Source organism: Mobula hypostoma, chromosome 10, assembly GCF_963921235.1.
Source record: "Mobula hypostoma chromosome 10, sMobHyp1.1, whole genome shotgun sequence".
NCBI lineage: Eukaryota > Metazoa > Chordata > Chondrichthyes > Myliobatiformes > Myliobatidae > Mobula > Mobula hypostoma.
The window spans coordinates 38,521,542-38,537,767 of record NC_086106.1 but is presented as its reverse complement, the minus strand read 5'-3'; the positions used below and the strand labels follow the sequence as shown (position 1 = coordinate 38,537,767).

At 43.7% G+C, this 16,226-nt stretch overlaps 1 long non-coding RNA gene across 2 annotated transcripts in view; it reads left to right on the top strand.

The window, feature by feature from the left end:
- The window catches only part of LOC134352850 (uncharacterized), a 53,621-nt gene extending 38,260 nt beyond the window's left edge, over positions 1-15,361 (top strand). For both annotated transcript variants that reach the window (XR_010019484.1, XR_010019483.1), the window contains 2 exons: positions 4,696-4,906; positions 9,128-15,361. This is a non-coding gene — a long non-coding RNA (uncharacterized LOC134352850). The remainder of the gene's footprint in view (positions 1-4,695; positions 4,907-9,127) is intronic.
- The last annotated feature ends 865 nt before the right edge of the window (positions 15,362-16,226 follow it).

Here is a 16,226-nt window from a genome sequence, read left to right as displayed (position 1 = left end):
CATCACTCACTCCACCCACAACACATCACTCACTCGACACACAACACATCACTCACTCCATACACAACAAATCACTCACTCCACACACAACACATCACTCACTCCACATACAACACATCACTCACTCCACACACAACACATCACTCACTCCACACACAACACATCACTCACTCCACACACAACACATCACTCACTCCACACACAACACATCACACACACCACCCAAAACATATCACTCACTCCACACACAACACATCAGTCACTCCACACACAACACATCGTTCACTCCACCCACAACACGTCACTCACTCCACACACAACACATCGTTCCCTCCAAACACAACACATCACTCACTCCACACACAACACACCACTCACTCCACCCACAACACATCACTCACTCCAAACACAACACATCACTCACTCCACCCACAACACATCACTCACTCCACACACAACACATCACACACACCACCCAAAACATATCACTCACTCCACACACAACACATCAGTCACTCCACACACAACAGATCGCTCACTCCACACACAACACATCACTCACTCCACCCACAGCACATCACTCACTCCACACACAACACATCACTCACTAAACCCACAACATATCACTCAGTCCACACACAACACAACACTCACTCCACACACAACACATCACTCACTCCACACACAGTACATCACTCACTCCACCCGCAACACATCACTCACTCGACACACAACACATCACTCACTCCACACACAACAAATCACTCACTCCCCCCACAACACATCACTCACTCCACCCACAACACATCACTCACTCGACACACAACACATCACTCACTCCATACACAACACATCACTCACTCCACACACAACACATCACTCACTCCACATACAACACATCACTCACTCCACATACAACACATCACTCACTCCCCCCACATCACATCACTCACTCCACACACAACACATCGCTCCCTCCACCCACAACACATCACTCACTCCACACACATCACTCACTCCACACACAACACATTACTCACTCCACCCACAACACATCACTCACTCCACACACAACACATCACTCACTCCACCCACAACACATCACTCACTCCACCCACAACACATCACTCACTCCACCCACAACACATCACTCACTCCAGCCAGAACACATCACTCAACCCTCCCTCAACACATTGTTCAGTCCACCCACAACACATTTTCCCTCCACCCACAACACATCATTCCCTCCACCCACAACATATCACTCACTCCACCCACAACACATCACTCACTCCACACACAACTCATCACTCACTCCAAACACAACACATCACTCACTCCACCCACAACACATTGTTCACTCCACCCACAACACATCACTCACTCCACCCACAACACATCACTCAACCCTCCCTCAACACATTGTTCAGTCCATCCACAACACATTTTCCCTCCACCCACAACACATCATTCCCTCCACCCACAACACATCATTCCCTCCACCCACAACGTATCACTCACTCCACCCACAACACATCACTCACTCCACACACAACACATCACTCACTCCAGCCAGAACACATCACTCAACCCTCCCTCAACACATTGTTCAGTCCATCCACAACACATTTTCCCTCCACCCACAACACATCATTCCGTCCACCCACAACATATCACTCACTCCACCCACAACACATCACTCACTCCACACACAACACATCACTCACTAAACCCACAACACATTACTCACTCCACACACAACACATCACTCACTGCACACACAACACATCGTTCACTCCACCCACAACGCATCACTCACTAAACCCACAACACATCGTTCACTCCACACACAATACATCACTCACTAAACCCACAACACATTACTCACTCCACACACAATACATCACTCACTCCACACCCAACACATCGCTCACACCACCCACAACACATCGCTCACTCTACCAGCGATGCACAGTAACTGCAGTGGACACCATCTACTGGGTTCCCTGCAACTACTCACCAAGACTCCTTAGACAATTCTTTCCGTACCCACTACTTTAACCAGTTGGAAAGGCAAAGGCGTCAAGGGTCAGCACACAGATGGTGGACTGAAGGGCCTGTTCCTGGTTTCTATGACTCTTTGGCACAGTGACCGTGATGAAATTACTGTTGGAATGTAGAGCACAGCAAGTAGAAATATACAGCACAGTACAAACCCTTTGGTTCACAATGTTGTTCCGATCATTTAGCCTATTCCAAGATCAATCTAACTCTTCCATAACTCTCCACTTTTCTTTCGTCCATGTGCCTTTCTAAGAGTTTCTCAAATGTGCCTAATGGATCTCCCTCTACCACTACGTTCTGGCTCCAGAGGCACTGTTCATTTTGTACAAGCTGCTGATCTGGATAATCAAGGAGGTCAATTTCTCGCACAGAGCCTGCTGGGGCAACTCAGAAAGTGCAACAGCATCTGTGGGAGGAAAGGTATTGTAGACATTTCAGATCGAAACCCTGTGTCAGGACTGAGAGTTGAGAGGGGAGAAGGCCTCTGTAAAGAGGAGAAGGGGGAGTGCTGAGAAAGGAGTCTGAGGTGTCTAGTAAATGATAAGGGCAGCAGGGAGCAGAGACAGTGGTATGTGACTGATAGACAAAAACAAAGACAGACTCTTGAATTCACCTCGTACAGTACAGATGGACTCTTCATCTCCCAATCTACTTTGCAATCCCATCAATTCCTTCCAGATTCTTCCACTCCCAACATACAGAGGGCAATTAATGAAGGCTAACTAACCCACCAATCTGCACATGCTTTGGATGTGGGAAGAAACCAAAGCACCAGGGAGAACCTCCCACAGTCAGAGGGTGAACGTGCAAATTCCACACAGACACATACACTGAAATGGATTCCCATTCCTTTTGACTCAGCTTATGATAGCTAAAGTATTCTGCAATCAGCAATGGTTTTGATTCTAAATGTTCCTGCATTAATTTTATGATATTAGTGAAGCTCACTTCAGCTGGTTTGATTGGAGCAGTTATAATTCTAAGGAAACAGTATGCTCTTCCACCAATTGCTCTCAGCATAACTGATACTCATTTCTCATTGGCTATTTCATTTGTTTCAAAATACTGCTCAATTTGTTCAGTATACAACATCCTGTTATCTGTTGTGCAATCAAACACATCTATCTTTCCAATGAGGACAGCCATTTCTACCGCCTTGTTATTTATTATTATTATCACTCAGTACTCACTTTTATGAATCTGTGAATTTCATCCATTTTCTGCCTCTTATTTTAACTCGACCTCTTTCTCCCCTTGCAAAGAAAAAATGTGCTGCACTTTTTTTTAAACTTGAATGGCTCTCTGCCCCCAGACCATTAGGCTTTTGATCTCCCTGCTGCATCGTATTCTAAGTGTCAGTGGTTAATCTGTTTCGTACTTTACAACATTTGATATAATGCACTTTAATTTGTTATTTAAGTGTGATTCATCTATAAATTTTATCCTTACCTTCATAAGTTATCATGTGTTATGTGTTTTATTGTGTTTTGCACCCTTGTTTGGAGAAACTCTCCTTGGGCTTCCATCCAGGTACAGGTATCCATTATAACTGACATTTTGATGACAAACTCTGCCAGCTTCATCAGGGATAAAATGTTGTTTCGTTGGTTATATACATTATATACATGTAAATCATTAAATGACAATAAACTTGACATGACCTGACTTGACTTCCTCTCCCCTTGCAAAGAAAAAAATAACATGCTGCACTTCAACAGGTAGTTTGTTTTAAAACTTACTCATCACCACTGTGATGTTTCATAATTCCAAAAACTAATCGAAAGGAAAACACAGGAGCCCGGGATAACGTGCGCATGTGCTTAGTTTCACTTTGTGTAAGGCTCGCAATTATGACGTGGTGGTGTAATGATGTATGCCATTCACAAATTATGTAAAGAAACAAAGAATGCGTAATCAAACATTTAGAATATGTCTTGGATATTACTGAAATATTAAATACACAACACAGAGGAGATTTTATATTTTATTTAGAGATACAGCATGGTAACAGGTCCTTCTGTTCTTCTAGTCCAATGAGCTCCATTACATCCATATGACCAGTTAACCTCTTAACCTGTCCATTTTTGGAATGTGGGGGGAAACAGCAGGAGAGCATTCCCTAAGTGGGAAGGCTGAGCAAGCTAGGGCTTTTCTGTTTGGAACAAAGGAAGATGAGAGGAGACTTGATAGACGATAAGGGGCACAGATAGAGTCGCAGCCAGCGTCTTTTTCCCAGTGCAACAGTGGCTAATTTGAGAGGACAATACTTTAAGGTGGGTGGAGGGAAGTGTAGGTGGGTTGCCAGAGGCAGGTCTTTTACACAGACAGTGGAATGCACTGCTGGGGTTAGTGGTAGAGACTGATACTATAGGGATGCTGTACAAGGATGAAAGGAAAATGGAAGGCTATGTGGGAGGGAAGAATAAGCTTGATGTTTGAGTAGGTTAAAAGTTTGGAACAACATCATGGGTAGATAGGCCTATACTGTGCTGTATGGATTAGAGAGCATTCCCTGTGTTCTATACTAGACTGAAATTGGAGTAGTTTAAAAGATCGGTACAACATTGTGGGCTGTGGAACCTCTGCTGTACTATGTTCTATGTTCATTTGCTGCCTCCTCATTCCCCACAGATATTTCCAGATCCGCTGGAGAGCGCCGAGGAGTGTTCCAGGAGTATTAAAGGACGACTGCCTTCCATTGTCATTGAGCCAACTGACAACAGCGAAGTAGAGAGCGGAGAGCTGCGTTGGCCACCAGAGGTGTTTGAAGATGGGGGCAACTACTGTGAGGCAGACAGTCCCCTTGGTACTTATCCAGATCCCAGTGAGGCCTCACCACAAGGTAAGGATCTTTTCAATCAGCCAATACCTAAGTAGCCGAGGCTTAGAAAGCTAAGGACGGAGTGCAGGCAGTTAGATGTAATGGTTAGCATAGACCAAATGATGGGTCTCCGTCCTGCACAACTCTAGAACTTACAGAATGTTTCAGTGTTACAGACCTCTGTTTAGGCCACACCTGGTTGTGTTCTCATTCAATTCTGGTTGCCCACGTTATAGGAAAGATGTTGAAGGTTTGGAAAGGTGCAGAAGAGGTTACTGAGTTGCTGCCTGGATTAAAGACGAGGAGATATAAGGAGAGTTTGGACAAACTTGGATTGTTTCCTCTGGAGTGGTGAAAGTTTGATAGACGTTTATAAGATAATGAGAGGCATAGACAGCATCTTTTTTCTCAGGGCTGAAATGTCTAATAGCAGAAGGCGTGTATTTAAGGTGAGAGGGGGTAGGTTCAAATGAGATATGAAGGGTAATGGTGAGTGCTTGGAATGCTCTACCTGGGGGTGGGGGGAGACAAATATGATAAAAGGGTTCAAAGAGGTGCATAAATAGCAGGAAAATAGAAGAATATGAACATTATGTAGTCAAAATGAATTACTTTAGTTGGGAATTTGATTACTAATTGAGTTAGTTGAGCACAACATTGTGGGCTGAAGGGCCTTTTCCTATACTGTTCTGTTCTGTGTTCTAACACCATTATTCAGGGGCGAGGAGACTTCCTTTGTCATGAGTGAATTACTGAACATCTTCAAGGCTAAAGTAAATCAGATTTTTGGATGGCAAGCTGAAGAGGGCTGAGAGGAAAGTTGGAAGGTAGAGTTAAGGTCAAGGTCAGACAGGCCATGATCTTACTGAATGGCAAAGGATCAACTTCATTCACAATATACAATTACATGTATTAGGGATTTGCCACGCTGTGCTGGTCAGGACCACAACATGCAACAAAAAAACAGTCAACAATTGTAAAAGAATAAAGAACTATATATAAAAAAAAATAAAAACTTTAAAAAGCTGTTAAAGTTATAGGTTAAAAGACAGGTATGGAAAAAAATGAGCATAAATGAATATCTAACAGTATGTATTTACATAGTAAAGAGCATTATAAAAAGTGGTTTCGAGTGTCTACAGTGCAGTGCAGTGTCAGGGTAATAGACAGACTAACTACAATGGGTAATAGATAGCTAACCACAATGGGTGATCAGGTTAACTGCCTGGGGGAAGAAATTTTTAAAATGGCATGAAGATTTCGTTTTAATAGACCTACAGTGTCTTCCAGAAGGGAACTATTGGAAAAGCAGTTTTCAGAGTGGGTGGTGTCCAGACTTACTACTGTTCTTTGTCCTGGACACATGCAGAGACGGTAGTCTGCAGCCAATGACCTTTTCTGGTGAGCTGACTGTTCACTGTAGTTCTCGTATATTGTGACGGGATGCTGCACCACACCAGACAGTAAAGACTGATATGAGGATGCTCTCTATGATGGCAGTATGTTCTGGGGAAAACAATGTAGTCTCTGGAAAGCATTGGTTAGACTGCATTTGGAATACAGTGATCAGTTTTGGGCCCCTTATGTAAGAAAGGACGTGCTGACATTGAAGAGTGTCCAGAGGAGGTTCACAAGAATGATCCTGGGAATGAAAGGGTTAATGCATGAGGCGTGTTTGATGGCTCTGGGGCCTGTGCTCACTGGAGATTAGAAGATTGGCAGGGGGAATCTCTCTAAAACTATTGAATATTGTAAGATCTAGATAGAGTAGATGTAGAATGGATGTTTCCTATAGTCTGGTCTTGGACCAGAGGGCACAGCCTCAGAAGGACGTCCCTTTAGAACAGAGATGAGGAGGAATTTCTTTAGCCAGAAGGTGGTAAATCTGTGAAATTCATTATCATGGATGGCTGTGGAGGCCAAGTTGTCGAGTATATTTAAAACAGAGGTTTGTAGGTTCATGATCAGAAAGGGTGTCAAAGGTTAATGTCAAAGGTTATGGGGAGAAGGCAGGAGAATGGGGAAAAGAGGGATAATAAATCAGCCATGGTGGATAGCAGAGCAGATTTGATGGGCCAAATGGCCTAATTCTGCTCCTGTGTAAGGAGCCGGATGATTGATTCTGCTCTTGTAAGGACAGATACTCAAATGCTGGATCAGAAAGTTTGGTTTAAGGAGTGGCTGAAAGAAGGAGAGACAGTGGCAGAAAGGTTTGAGGAAGGAATTTCAGAGCTCAGGACCAAGGCAATGAAGGAACGAATATAAACAAAGCTGCAGTTCAAGTCAGGTTCGAGTCAGAGGACAAAATGGACACAGGAAATGTTCTCGGAGGGGTGTAGAACTAGTGGAGATGACGGAAATGAAATGTTATTGAGGTTATGCTGGCGTAATGCAGTTTCTATTAAAACGCTGCATAATTGGGGTAGAGGCAGATACATTAGGGACATTTAGGAAACAGATAGGTCCATGGTTGATAGAAAAATCGAGGGCTATGCGCGAGGGAAGGGTTCGATTGATCATAGCGTAGGTTAAAAGATCGACACAGCGGTAATGTGCTGTAATGTTCTACTTTCCAATTCTCTTAATAACCATCTAATTGGTCCATTCACAATGGCAGTTCCTGGACACGTTCTATGACATGGTTGAGTGATAAGGAAAGCAAGTGCAATGTTAGGATTTGTTTCAAAAACGTCAAGAGCAAATGTAAAAGCAACAATGTAATGCTGAGGCTTAAGAGGGCAATGGACAGATCACACTTGGAGTATTGTGAACAGTTTTGGGCCCCATATCTAAGAAAGATGTGCTGATATTGCAGAGGATGTTTACAAAAATGATCGTGTTAATGAAAGCGTTAATGTTTGAGGAGTGCTTGGTGGTTCTGGGCCTGTACTCACTGAAACTGAGAAGAATGAAGGGGAATCTCATTGAAATCTATTGAATATTGAAAGGCCTGGATAGAGTGAATATGTAGAGGGTTTTAGTGGGAGAATCTAAGAGATGGCAGAGCCTCAGAAGAAGATGTCTCTTTAGAACAGACGTGGAGGGATTTCCTTAGCCAGAAGGTGATGAGTCTGTGGAATTCATTGCCACATTCAGCGGTGGCATTGGGTTTATTTAAAGTGGAGGTTGATAGTTTCTTGATTAGTAACGATGTTAAAGGTGTTACATGGTCAGCAACAATGAAATATATAATTGAGTCAGGTTTTATAAACAAACATAAACATTTATTAAACTCTGCTCAACAATAGTGAAAAGTAATCGAACGACTAACTTAACCGGAAATTAACAGCTATACAGCAATTTAACAAACAGCCGAACTCTGGGACAGGTCTTAAAGTGGTAAATTTGACAACAGTCTTAAAGTGGTAAATTCGAAAGTCAGTAAGGAGGACTTCCCTGAAAACTGATTTCTTCGAAGACATGTCGTTACTATTGATCCCAGCTGAGAGGTGCCTTGTCCAACGGATTCATGACGAAGGAAATAAAATGGCTTAAAGGAACTGACCTTTTTCCCGGAGGGAAAAGCACAAACCTTCCTGATCTTGCAGGGGTTATCTCAGATGCAGGCCACTATTCCTGAACGAAGATTCAATAATGTTGATCCTTTATAAAACCACTGAACGACACCAACTTTACTCAATCCTTCGAGTTCCCATACATTGGTAAGGTCTTCACTCTCCAATACTAGACTGGAAAGGTAAAACAAAGGTGCAACAAACAAGAACTAGCAGCGATTGGCGAAACTGCCGGCACAATGTTTTTACCTTAAAATAGAAAGTAAAACTCCACTTTAAAACGAAACTGCATCATGAGACAAATACACAGCATAACGAACTAACTAACGAATTAACTGACGAACTAACCGTGTGACAACAGGGGTTTCCCTTTTATATACCTGTTGGAACACGTCATCACGTGACCTCACACCGGCAGGAAAATTACATCATGTGACCTCACACTGGCGGGAAAATTACATCACTCCACCATCACAAGACAATTACATCATGCTCACAAGATACTCAATTACATCATGGGCATAAGACAGTCACAAGGTACCCACGAGGTATGTAACAAAGGTTATGTGGAAAAGGCAGGAAAATTGGGTTGAGAGGGATGATAAATCAGCCATGGTGGAATAGCAGAACAGACTTGATGGGCTGAATGGCTTAATTCTGCTCCCATCTCTTATGGTTATTGGTAACACACTTGGCCTTCACTCATCATTTTGTGTTTCGTTCGCAGGGGAAGCAGAAGAGAAAGAGAAAACACCTGTGACGAGCAGCCCTGAGGGAACTGTGGTTGTGACCTTCCCCCACGACAACCAGGAGGTGTCTGATGGCAACTGAATTCACCAAGGTGGAAGCACATTCCAACTTTCAAGTGATGAAGTGAACTGATCTCTCAGGAGGGCAATGGTTCTAGAGATGATACTGAAAAACTGATATCATCTTCAATCCTCTCTCCACCACTCTGCTACCACAACTCACCCCCTTCTCCATCCTGCCATTCCAACTGGAGTGATAGCTCTCCTTTCCCCAACTCACATGGTCCTCTGTTCAGCTCACCTCATCCAGGCTGGCTCTGGGATGCACAGAACTGTGATATAGAAGCAAAGATCAAGATAACTGGATTGTACAAAATTCATGGTATAATCTGAGGAAGGACAATGATTACTGTAAGTGGGTTTGGGGTTTGTACAGTCCTGAGGAGGAGATGCAAAATTTTAGACTCTGCCAACCTTTTGAACGAGCTTCCCAATCAGCCCCAGCTCCCCATTCCCTTTTCCCACATCCTTCACTCAATTGTTTATTTAAATTGCCATTGGAAGTTCCCATTAAATCTGCTGTGTGCAAGTCATGGGAACACAGGGATACTTCATCCTGCCTTATTCACTCCTGTTCAACAGTGGTACATCAGAACCCCCTTGTCACCTACACTCCACGCTGGAAGCCAGCCCTTCCCATTACCTCTCTTTCAGATCTCTGCATCTCTGATCGCCCTGCCTGATGGAGGAGATAACTAGTCCTTGAAGGCTTTAGTGATAGAAGGAAAGATTTAAGACTCCAGAAGCCATCTGTTAGTGTGTCGTTATGCAAAGTGTCCTCAGCTGTAATTCTTTTAGTTTGCCTTGCTCTTTGAGGGAAATTGTCCAACAATATTTGACATGATTTATGATTTGCAACACCTACAGTCCAGGTTGTCAGCTAGATTCTGGTCTTGCCGGCTATGCCAGGCATAGTCCTCCCCCTGGCTAGAAGCTGCACCACTTTTTTAGTGTTCTCAATAGCTCTCGTTGTTTTTTTTATGCTGCATCAGATTCAGATCAACGATCATTTCGTTTTCCTTTACACTGTGTACCTGCAGAGGAACAATAAAAAACCTTACATATTGAATCTTGTGGACCATAGACCCCACCTGGCAGCAGCGGTGAAGTGGTAGAAGCTGTACATTTAGAAAATAGCTATAGGTACTTTTAACCTGAATATAAATTGGGATAGGTGTATCAATATTACAGGATCATAGAAATCTGCAACATAGAGTGAGGCCATTTGACCTACCGAGCTGATGTTGGCCAAAAAAGCATTTCCCAGCTTCTCTCCCATAAGCCCTGAAGGTTACGACTCTTCAAGAATCTATCTCCTTACTTTTAACAATGAGTGTGCCTGCTTCCACCACCCTTACAGGCAGTGAGTTCCACCCCCACACCATCACTGAGCATTTGTTATCTCACTGCTCTGTGACGCATGAACTAATCAACTTAAGTTTAAGCTTCCTAGTTATTGACCCCTCTGCTTAAGAAAATAAAGTAAATCTCCGATAAACTGGTATCCAATTTCTCAGTAATCTCAATGGTATGACATTTCAATGGCATCGCAGGTTGGTAGGGTTGTAAAGAGAGCTGTTGGTACATTGGTCTTCATAAATCAGGGCATTGGGACATGGATGAGGCCGAATTTAGACTACTGTGTACATTTCTAGACATCTGCTTACTGGTGCTGGTTATCCATGGTATCTGATGATGACAGGAAACTTGTAGTACAGTTTTTAAAGTGGTGGTTGTCCATGGTATCTGATGATGACAGGAAACTTGTAGGACAGTTTTTAAAGTGGTGGCTGTCCGTCATATCTGACGATGACAGGAAAGTTGTAGTACAGTTTTTAAAGTGGTGGTTGTCCATCGTATCTGACGATGACAGGAAACTTGTAGGACAGTTTTTAAAATGGTGGCTGTCCATCATATCTGACGATGACAGGAAAGTTGTAGGACAGTTTTTAAAGTGCTGGTTGTCCATGGTATCTGACGATGACCGGAAAGTTGTAGGACAGTTTTTAAAGTGGAAAAGCCTTTGTACTGGGACAGTTCCACTCTCGACCTCAGAAGTTCGGGTCCAGTGGTCCGAGTAATTCTTCACAACTGGGGTCTTCCTTGGTTGCAGTGGATGACCATGGCATCTTCTGTGCCTCGACATCCCCTTTGTTCTCCACAAAGCGTTGCAGAACCGCCTTGGATGTCATTGTAGATCGAATCCATCCAGTCCGCAGGAGCTGACTTCGCAAGCTGGGACAGGCATGTCCCTTTCTCACTGGGGTATGAGGCCCACCAGCTACCCTCACCTGGTTTAGCCCACCTGTCAAAGTGGTGTACCAGGGTGTGGCCAAGTTGCATGCAAACAGCTACGTGGTGTCTCAGGTGAGAGGTGAGTGTGTGGTGGGGACTAAAGGTGAGTGAGCTGTTCTGGAATGGACACGATAAGCCCCTTCACCAGAGCTGCTACCCCTCCCTAGACCCTCCATACATCCCAAGAGTACTGTGTGCAATTCTAGTCGCCTGCCTACTGGAAAGATATCAATAAGCTTGAAAGAATGTAGAGAAAAATTACAAGGGACTTGAGGACCTGAGTTATCAGGAAAGATTAAATCGGTTAGGTCATTATTCCCTGGAGTGTCAGAAAATGAAGGGAAATCTTATAGATGAGTATAGAGAAGGTAAATTCAAGCAGGTTTTTTCTCCTTATTTTGAATGAGACAGAAATTAGAGGTCATGGGTCTAGGGTGAAAGGTAAAATATTTATGGGGAGTCTAAGGGGAAACTTCTTCACGCAGAGGGTGATGGGAGTGTGGAATGAGCTGTCAGCAGAAGTGGTGGATGCAGGATGAAATGTACAATTTGAGAGAAGTTTGGATGAGAGTGGTATGGGGGTCTCTGGTCCAGGTGCAGGTCGATGGGACTAGGCAGAAAAATAGTTCGGCACAGACTAGATGGGTCAAAGGGTCTAGATGGGGCTGTTTCTTTGCTCTGTGATTCTATGACTCAGTGGCTGACCAGCTTTTGTAAACTGTTGTCCCTTTAAACTCACTGGGACACCAGTCCCCATACTCCTTTAATACTCACTGAGGCCCCATTTTTCCACATTCCCTTTAAACTCATCAGGGCTCCGTTTCCTGCACCTGCCTTTGAAATCATTGAATTCACTGTCAAGTCATTACCCCAGTCTGTAACGTCAAGGTAAAGTCCAGCACCATCGAAGCCCAAAGGTGTTGGATTATCAGATCTTTGCTGCAGGTCCTTTCTGTATGTGTTGTCTAGATTTATGACAGTTTTATACACTTCAATTAAACCTTCCCAAATATGTTGCAAAGGCAGTAATTCTAGTCCAGACAACCCAACACATCCTCAATTCATCTAATTTTGGAAAGTTCCTTGTGAATCTCCTCCACACCCTCTCTGGAGTCACCACATCCTTCCTGACTGCTCAGGATATCTCCATATCCCGAATACAGGTAATGAGTGTAGAAGGTAATCTCCAGCCCAGGTTCTTTGGGATTGAGCAGTATTCAAATTATAGGTTATAGATACCCTTCTTTGTCACAGGTTCATTTCCAATGTAACTTTAAATATTGTTTTTGTGCAATATTGTGCTTATATATAAATATATACCTGTACAAAATACTTAAAAACATTCATTAACTGTACTTGCCCAAACCTGTGGAACGCAGTGCTACATGGAAACTCACAAGCTAGGAACCCCCGCCATGATCCAGGCCATATCAAAGTTCTAGATCAGCATGTGTCTCAAGTGGAGATTGTCTCTTGTAAAAGGCCAGATATAATGATAAAATCACCCACTATTGAATGGCAGATTAGACTCGATGGGTCAAGTGACCTAATTCTCTTCCTAGGTTTAGAGATGGTAATAGGCCCCTCCAGCCCAACAGGCTCACGCTGCCTAATAACACCCATGGGACCAATTAACCTACTGACCTGTACGTAGGAGATAATGCTGAGCCTTTATAAGACACTAGTCAGGCTGCACTTGGAGTATTGGGCCCCATACCTCAGAAAGGAAGTGTTATCATTGGAGAGAGTCCAGAGGAGGTTCACGAAGATGATTCCAGGAATGAAGGGGGTTAATGTATGGGAAGTGTTTGGCAGCTTCAGGCCTAAGCTCACTGGAATTTAGAAGAATGTGGGGGGATCTCATTGAAACGTACCAAATGTTGAAAGGACTAAACAGGGTGGATGTGGAGAGGATGTTTCCTATGCGGGGGGATTATCCAGAACTAGGAGGCACAACCTCAAAACTCAGGGGCGACATTTTAGAGCAGAGGTAACGAGGGATTTTTTTAGTGACAGAGTATTGAATCTGTGAAATGCTCTGCCACAGACTATGGTGGAGGCAAAAGTTGATCATTTCCTGATTGGTCAGGGCATCAAAGGATACAGCGAGAAGGCAAGAGTATGGAATCAGCCATGCTGGAATGGCAGAGCAGACTCGATGGGCTGAATGACCCAATTTGGTTCCTATGTCTTATGGTCTTTGAAATGTGGGAGGAAACCAGAGCACCCAGAGGAAACCCATGCAGTCACAGGAGTCATAAAGACTCCTTGCAGACAGCAGTGGAATTGAAGCTGGGTCATTTTTGCTGCATTAGTATTACACAAACCATTATGCTGTTATGCTTTTATAGGCATCCGTTAGTCTCATGAGGAGGTTTCCAGGGCGCAGGCCTGGGCAAGGTTGTATGGAAGACCATGCTGCAAGTCTCCTCTCTCCACGCCACTGATGTTGTCCAAGGGAAGGACATTAGGACCCATACAGCTTGGCACCGGTGTCGTCGCAGAGCAATGTGTGGTTAAGTGCCTTGCTCAAGGACACAACACGTAGCCTCAGCTGAGGCTTGAACTAGCGACCTTCAGATCACTAGACGAATGCCTTAACCATTTGGCCACTGTTATGCTTATGGTCTTCTTTAGTCCACTGTCCAACAGTATACAGGCAGGTATCTAGTGGAGATCATAGCATCATCAAGTTCAACCTCATGTTCAGAGGGAAGAAGATTTTATGTAATGCTGAGGAACACAGAGTGAAAGGGAGATTGCCCCGGCTTAACTGGCAGATCTATACACAAAAAGTACTGGAGGAACTCCGCAGGCTGGTCAGCATCCATGGAGAGGAATAAGCATTCAAAGTTTTGGGCCAACACCAGATGAAAGTTCTCCTCCCTTTCTTCCATGTCCTTTCCCATTAAATTCCTTTTTCTACAGCTCTTTACCTCTTCCAGCTCACCAACCCACCTTCTCCCTCACCTGATCTCAGCAATCCTCTACCAGCTGATGTTTCTTCCCCTCCTTCCACCACCTTTTCCTGATTTCCACCCGTTTCCTTTCCAGACCTGATGAAGCATCTCGGCCCAAAACATCAACTGTTTACTCCCCTCCGTAGATGCTGCCCGATGAGCTGAGACCCTACAGCATTCTGTGGGTGTTGCTCAAGAACTCCAGCATCTGTATGACTTTTGTGTCTGACGTGAGATTTGTTCTTTTCGTGCAGCAGTACAGTGCAAAGGCAAAGTAAATAATTAGTGCACACAAACAAAGTAGTGTTCACGGGTTCATAGACTAGTCGGAAAGCTGATGGTTGAGGGGAAGAAGCTGTTCCTAGATCACTGAGGGTATGCCCTCAGTACCCTGTATTCCTCACTGGCAGTAGTTAATGAGAATAGGGTTTGCTGAGGGTCCTTAGTGATGGATACTGCCTTTTTGCGGCACTACCTCTTGAAGATTACCTCGATGGTGGGGACGTTTGTGCCCATGATGGAGCCTGTTGAGTCTGCAAACCTGTGCACTGTATCCTCCATACCAGGCCGTAATGCTACACATGGGTCTGGAGACCAAGTCTTTGGCTATACTTAAAGCAAAGGTTGATAGGTTCTTGATTAATAAGGGTGTCAAAGGTTACAGGGTGAAGGCAATCCTTATTTGAGTTATGGTACCTTTTTTCACTCATAAAACTATAATTGCCATGATAGAGAATTCCAAGGATTTTTTGACTTATTCAAAGAAAAAGTAACCTGGAATATGCAATTGTTTCTTCTCAAACTCTGCTCCCCAGCCCCTGAATTCTAGTCATAGAATCACAGAGATCTCTAACTGGAAGCCCCATTTAGAAATTGGAGCAATACTCACTGTTGTTGGAGGCACTCAGCAGGTCAGGCAGCAGCTATGGAGAGGAATAAAGAGTCGACATTATCAGCCGAGACCCTCGCCAGGACTCTGCTCCGCCATTTGATCATGGCTGATTTACTGCCCTTTTTAAATCCATTCTCCTGCCTTCTCCCTGTAACCTTTAACATCCTTACTAATTAAGAACATATCAACTTCCACTATAAATATATCCAATGACTTGATCTCCACAGCTGTGGAGATGGATTCCATAAATTCACCACCCTCTTGCTAAAGAAATTCTTCCTCATCTCTGTTCTAAAGGGACAACCTTGTATTCTGGGGCAGTAGATTCACTAACTAGAGGAAAATTCCTCTCCACATCCACTCTATCTAGGCCTTTCAATATTCGATAAGTTTCAATGAAATCCTACCCCTCATCCTTCTAAACTCCAGCAAGTACAGGCCCAGAGCCAATGGGTCCCAATGAAGGATCCTGGCCCAAAACATCAACTCTTTATTCCTCTCCACAGAGGCCGTCCGACCTGTTGAGTTCCTCCAGCATTTTGTGTGTGTTTCTCTGGATATCCAGCTTCTGCAGAGTCTCTTGTGTTTATGACTTAGTAATTCATTATTGTCACAATCACCAACACACAGTGAAGAGTTTTTGTCTGAATGCCAACTTGGCCGATCATTCCTCAAGTGTTGAAATAGTAAAGTTCAAAGTAAAATTTATTATCAGAGTGCATACATGTCACCACATGCAACCCTGAGATTGCTTGTCTGCAGGCAAATCTATAGAACAGTAACTGTAAACAGGATCGATAAACAATAAACTGTGCAAATGCAAATATAAATAAATAGCAATAAATAACGAGAGCATGAAATAACAAGATA